Genomic DNA, 7,408 nt, shown 5'->3' with positions numbered 1-7,408 from the left:
CTTGTATAACACTAACACGGCCATTAAAGAGCATTTAAAGAGAGTACAGGGGTATCGGGTGGAGGGCTGCGGGTTATGGTGTCATGGCTTATTAGTATTCAAGCAGCGTTTGGTTTCCATTAAGGCAGCGTTCACGAGCGCCTCAGGTGTCTTGATGGATCCAACAGTGATATGATGATTCACGCATCCAGGACTTTATAAACAGCTCTCTCACAGATGAGAACAATCTCCCCTCATAAAGAGTGCTTTCGATTTAATTTGCGAATACGGAGATATGCAAGAAGAATAAATAAATAAATAAAGCGTATGTGGAATGTGTTTGAGAAAACAGTGACTTGACAGTATTACACAGGCACTCAGTTTAATACCCAGCCATAATATTGCTGAGGGAACAGGCCCAAGGCGCTACTCTCTTTTATTAGTCATTCACTGGGATTATGGACACATTGCTTCCATTACCTAAGAGAGAGGAGCAGAAGCTCTGTCCCCCTGGGGAGGGCCAAATATCTCTCTCTCCCTCTCACTCTCACACACACAAACATTAACATACACTCTGTGGCTTAAATAGATTTGAGCTTCAGTGCACAGACGTACACACAAACACGCTGCATCATTAAGATGAACACAGGCTTCTATAAACCCTTTTTAACAGCAGAATATTAGAATCAATAATGCATGTAAATAAATGGCAACTAAATAGATCCATAATAAAGTTGCAGAAAGACATTACATCTTTGGGAGATGGCTTTGGGAATAACTCTACCTGTGTTTTTGATTGGTCTGTTGTTACGCCTCTCTCTCTCTGATGTCTGAGGTTATCTGTGGTCATGTGTTGCTCTCGTCTTCCTGTTTAGTTTGTTGTATATCTGTGCCCTATGCAGAGATAGGCAGAGGTTACATATGATGAGGTCAAATTTGCACACACTAAATCCACACATGCACACACACATGTTGGTTTTGTCAGCGGTGATGCGATGAGGCTGATGGATGGCAGCACAGAGAGAAAGGATGGACAGATGAATTTGATTTGTCTTAATGCAGGCGAACTGCGAGGTGGCGGGGCCCTACATCAGTGCATTACTACTACAGCCGTGAATGCATGTATCAAAGTAAATCAATTATCAATCGATAAGTTTCTTCAATTTGCATAAATCAGACTGTTTTGAGCAGTAAGCATCCCCCCCCCTCTTGTTTCTTCTGTTTCAGACACCCCCCCCCCCCCAGCCGACATTGATGTGACATTGCTTACAAAAGAATATGATGCGCTCAGGGGACAGAGATCTGCAACAGTCAATTATGTTACTCTATACACTGAATATTTTCAGTTCCAGACAGATTTACAATAGGAGCAAATGTTAAATGACTTACATTTGTAGATATTCAAATTGGCAATGAACAAATAGTTCTTGAACAACATTCCCACGACTGTAAAGCAATGCTTCCTAACCTGGGGGCCGGGGCCTCCCGAGGAGACGTGAGATAAATTTGAGGGATGTGAGATGATTAACAAGATATTTCTTGTTATTGTGGAATACCAGATAGCTTTATCTTTTCTGGCCTCCATCCAAGAAGGGAACATCACTCTTTGGTAAAGAATAAGAAAAACAGCTACGGAGAGAACAGACAAGAGATGGAGTGAGATGAAAGAAGGGGTTAATATGACCCGTGTGGCTTCTTCACTGATACTTTGTCTATAATGACTCGTAACTATGTTATTCTAGAGCTGGACCATGTTATTCCTCACATTTTCTATCCCTCAGATTCAGTAAAATCCCAAGGCAGAAAGGAAATGTTTTCTTTCGATGGCCTACTGAAATCATGAGCTGAAATTCATGTTCAAACATTTGTCATTTAATAGAGGCAAGATGCATGAGCAAGAAAACACAGGCGGGGGAAAGTAGCTGCCTGTTGACATCAATTCAGAGAATTAATGTGTCCCAACAAATCTTGTTGTTTTATTTCCGCCAGGGCCTCCATTATGCGCTTTTAGTCATTAGGGCTGATACTTAATGATTGACACCCAGTTAAAGTGCACCTTCAGTGCATCGCTTATCATGACCTGCTCTCGTGCACCGCACACATACAGGCACACACGCCTGAATGCGTACGCACACATATTAATATTTACTCTCTTAAACACACAAACACACACAGCCATGCACCCACTCTCCTAAACCCCAACGTGGGCATAAATTTCTCTAGCTGTGACTTAAAAGACAAATAGCCAATAAAAGTGCCAGGGGTGTTCACACATGCGTTTCTGGCACAATCAAATCAATTTCCTCTAAGTAGCCATAAACATGTTCTCTTTTAAAAGGTGTGAGAGGGGTCCCATTATCCCCGGGCCCCCTGGCCTGCTCCTCCACCCCAGAGGTCTCTCCATAGGGGTCAGCATCAAGGCCTAATCTGTCTCAGTCCGCTAGATCCATCTGTAGCTCTCAGACACAGAGGGATCAGGACCTCAGCCACGTCCGAGCCTTCTGATCACAAGACTACGTCCATTAATCAGTTAGCAGGCAGCACAGTGACAAAGAGATTGCCTGGCAGGGGGTTAGAGTCCGGGGAGTTACCCCGGTCGTGCTGCAGGGCCCGGGCTCTGCTCCAGGCCTCTGGAGGTCTGCACGGAGGACCGTACAAAGGGCTCTGTTGTGGTCAAACTTATTAATCAACAATTGTGTCACCGAGTCATTTTACAGATTAATCAGAACTCTAAAATCTCTGATCTCTGATAAGATCTGTGATCCCGTGACGTTTGTCCTCATGCTTCTCGCTCCAGTGTTTGCTCCATTGTAATGCAGTTACAGTAGTGGCTTCAAGGGAGGTACTGAGACTACAATTACCCTAGTTGTCCTTCCCATGGTGAATGATTGTAATTATAATTGACTATAACCACTTTTTGCATATAAACCCCATGTAAAACACTCATCCCCCACCTTGCAAATGCTCCCTGTTCCCCCTCTTTCCTCCATCTTCACTGTCTGCTAAACCTTAGGCCTCCAGCATACACTCATGGGAGTTGACACTCAGCTCTTACAAATCCAGTTAATATTCAATGGCTCATTAAAGATTGATTCTGAGCTGTAAAGGGGGAAATCACACACATATAAGGGCACCAAATCCTTCCATAGCTTGTAATTGTGCTTTATGGAGGAGCTTTGGTTCTGCTGCTCCCCTGGTCCTTGTTAGTGAAGGTTAGGGATGTATAGACCTGCATGGTGGGGACCATGGCCTTGCCCAGGTTGACATGGACCTACCCATGCTATAAACGCCAGGACAGGGCAATCAGGCACAGGATTGCCCCCCTGAGAGAGCAGTTCATTTCTCCTGCTGAAATATTTAAGAGTCTGAAGATGCCCTGAGAGACTAGAAGTAGCAAATATTAGACCCAGCTCTGTATATATGCTGGGAGGTTTAATCACCAGCTCAGGTGAGCTTTGTTGCTGTTAAAATAAATTACAGCCAGCATTATGGCATATGTGTATATTGGAATAATTTAAACACTGTCACATATTGTTTGAATCTAAATAATTAGCCTCATTTAGCTTATTATTATCATTATGTTCCAATTATGTTTTTTTCGGAGGCTTTAAATCAAGTTTGTTGTTTATTCTCTCTTGGCTTCTCGCTCTTTCCCTTGCTCTCTTCCCCTCGCTATACCTGACCTCTGTGACCCTCTCAGTTTCCCAGGAGTCCCTGGCCTGGGCAACGCCACAAACACAATTTCCGTAATGTCATTTGCAGCATGGATGAAGGAGAGAAAGTCCTGGCTGTCAAAACCACCTCAACGCTGCAGCGAAGGAAACACGACCCGACACATGACAGATTCTTAGGTTTGTACAAATGGACAGTTCCCCAACTCCCCTCCTTCTCACTTCAAACCTCTCACCTCTTCTCTTCGCCACCCAGCAGCACCATACCCCCCCCCCCTCCCCCACACACACTCAACCACTCTCCAAATATCTTGTCCGCACCGTTTCCCCTAAGCGTGTCACTCCCCTACTCTCCTCATGCCAAATGGGCAGAAATTACTGCATTATTAAGTGTGTGTAGAGGGTCGAGTCTCATCAAATCTAATTTAATCAGGCTGTCGCATGACTCCCACTCTTATAGACATGATGCATAAATATGGAGATTTAAATGACTGAGAATTAGGCTAACCTGTTTCTGCCTCCTTGTTTTATATTATTCTATAACTTAATCAATCAGTCTATAGAGTATATGGAGTTATATGTATACAAATGCACATAAACAGAGCAAATTATTGCTGAGTATTCCCTTTATGGTTTATCCCCTTTCTTCAGCCCTCACCTCCTCCCGCTGGCATCGTAAAGAAAGGTAGGACCCTCTCAATCATTGGCTCAATCAATGAAGATGATTGGACCAGTGAACAGGAACACATTGGGTTAACACCTCCAACCTGCTCTGCACCTGATGTGACCCACAGCCACCCAAAGTGTGCTCACATCCCATTTGTCACTGCAGTTTTTCCTGGAACAGGGGGATAAGATTGAAAGGGCCGCCATGGAAATATGATTTTCAGTACGCATTGTTAACTCACCAGGGAGAAGCTTTTGCCAAATTCTATCAAAGTGTGCAACTGTGTATTAAATGACTATCAAAAGGCCAGCCATCATTTTTCATGCAGTAACCACGATGTGCCCTAGGACTAACCCTTCTACAATAACAAAGAAGGCTATTGCTATTGATCTGCTTTTGAAAATGTTTCAACACCAGTTGTGACAGTTCCACGGACTAACAGATGTCCGACAGTTCTGAATATGAAGTCATAGTTAGTATATCAGAGGGCTGTATGGCGTGTGCAGAGGGCTGGGTTAATATAGCCAATTGCTCCATGCACAGATGGAGAGGGGACCTCAGAGTAATTTTCTTCCCACGCTACGATCAAAAGTTTGGCGCTCTGCTGTAGTGATCCATATGGAAGCAGGTGGGCGCGGGGCCGTGAGTGGGCGAGAGGGGGTCCCAGTGGGCGGCGGGTCATGGATCTCTGGTTGACGAAACATCAAAATCTCCCACAGCAGAGAATGGTGGCTGAATGTGGTCTTCAGTGTGTAGGAAGAGAGCTGGTTAAAGTTTAACCAGCCCCATCCTGTTCTCCACAACCCTCCATCAGCCAGCCAGAGCAGGGCCCAGCCCCTCAGCCTCCACCCCCACTGACCCCCACCCTGTTAGGGACAGAAGTGATGGATCGCCCCTGTCATTGTGCGCTGTGAGGGGACCACTGCAAAGAGGGACCCGGACTCCTTGTTAATCTGACCCTCTAAGCCATAGTGGACAACGCAACACATTATGACAACCTCCCCCCCCCCCACCAAAAAGCCAAAAAGAGAACACATGGCATGTAACTAAACTCTCCCGCCTACATATAAGCCAAGGCACTCTCTCTTTTCTTTTATATTCAGACTATTTTCACCCCCAGCCCCCATAAACCATGACAGGAATGCCTTAGAAGGCAGGGAGCGTTTGGTGAGGAGTATAAAAAGAACAGAGAAAGTTGGGCAGAAAGAGAAAAATGAGAGGAGGATGAGAGAGACGGCGAGCAGCTGTGTGGAGTGACAGGACGTGGTGCAGATGAGTAATGGTGCTGGGTGAACTCGTGATATTGACGAGTGATCAGTCATGTAGTGATGCCATCTCTGTCCCAAACCATGTGTTCACTTGCACAGGGTGTTGTAATGTTGCCCCCTTTTTTTTCTGTGTTGATTGTAAGAAAAAGATGCATCAAACCGATGTCATCTAAAAAAATAAATAAACATTTGCTATGTTACCAAGGGGCTCAGAGAGAAAATACAACAATTACATTTAGGTGCTGTGGATTATATACAATAAACCTAGATTTTAAACTAAATTCATTCATATTAATTATTTGTCTTTTTCCAATTCGCCGGGTTTAATGAAGCTTTCCAAGCAGAAGAGATGTTTATTATTAGTAAGTATTTTTTTAATTCATTGACATTATCATCAACAAAAGCTGCAAAGATTCTGCATTTGAATCTTAACACAAAATGAATCTCAAATGCACAAAGCAAAATGATTATTACTTGTTTTAAGACAAGCAAATGAAAAACAGATAATGGCTTTAATGTCTGAAGAGTGAAATGTCAAAGATAATGACAAAAGAAAGAAAATGGTGCTAATTTGCAATGGTCCTCCCCTTGATTATTACATGTTTCCCGAGGGGTGAGCTGGCAAAATAAATTTTACTGGTTTGTTAAGGGAACAGGATGTCAAGCCCTCACAAGGAAATGTAATGATGCGGAGGACATGGGTCAAGTTTACCATTTGCAGGGAAAGAAAATCTTGAATCTGTTTTCCTTCGTCCTGTGACAGTGGGGTCAGAGCTCCACCCATCTGAGTCTAAACTAGAGACATTGGGTGTCAGAAGGGGTGACAGAGGGAGAGGGGCTTCATATTGCCTGAGTCCGGGGACTTGATCACGGATGGACATGTGTGTGTGGGTGGAGGGGTTGACACACACGCGCTGCACCTCTCTCAGCTGACTCTGAGAATATGTTTGCGTGGGACAAGTCCACCAAGACCCATCCATCAACCGGGTCCAAATACGCCTTGCGCCACTGTTGACACGGGGTTAACAACTTGACACTGACAGAGGTGGGCGAGGCCCGCGGCAGAATGGAGACTGAGACAGACAGAGAGATGGATTGGACTTTGATCGACATTCAATTTGAATTATTGAAAATATTTCCATTTTGCAGAAAATGGAGTACATTATGAACTGTACAAGGAGCTGGTCAAGTGAGAGTGATTTTGCAGGGTGATGTACACGGAAAGACTTGATCAAAACCGTTTGCACACAAACTACATCCATATCCAGGACTGTTCAATGCAGCAGAAGTGAAAACAAGCGGCAGAGTATCTCCTCATGACCTTGTCCTTACTTCAGAGTATTGCTTCAGGACTAAATAGACAAGCTCGTCAACCTGGCCGCCAGAGATGAGTTATGTTGGAATTGTTCAAGAAGACAATAAACTTCCTTCCTCTCAGTAATCACCGTGCATTATTACACATTAAACATGCACTTATGTACAAGTCATCAATTCTGCGGTAAGACAAGAACCAGAAAGTGATTAAAAACTTTGAGGGAGCATTGATTTCAAAACTACTTTGCGGGCTACGTGGAAAAAACATGAGCTGTACATGAAGTTGTAAATCAGGGGCTGACGAACGGGTCAGGATGCCGGGAAAGTTCCCATCCAATAGAGGCAGAGAATGTAAAGTAAATCTGTGAGTGGCTGTGGCAGGGATGCAGGTGGAGGAAAGCGCAAGGGAAATGTAGCGTAATCTCAGCCTCAGCCACGTTATCGGCTGGGCTTTTTAACACAGGGGCCAATTTAATTGCACTTAAAGCAGAATGGCAGAACATCAATCT

Source organism: Cottoperca gobio, chromosome 7 (genome assembly GCF_900634415.1).
Source record: "Cottoperca gobio chromosome 7, fCotGob3.1, whole genome shotgun sequence".
Classification (NCBI taxonomy): domain Eukaryota; kingdom Metazoa; phylum Chordata; class Actinopteri; order Perciformes; family Bovichtidae; genus Cottoperca; species Cottoperca gobio.
The sequence above is the reverse complement of the archived record's forward strand: the minus strand, read 5'-3'. Positions refer to the sequence as shown.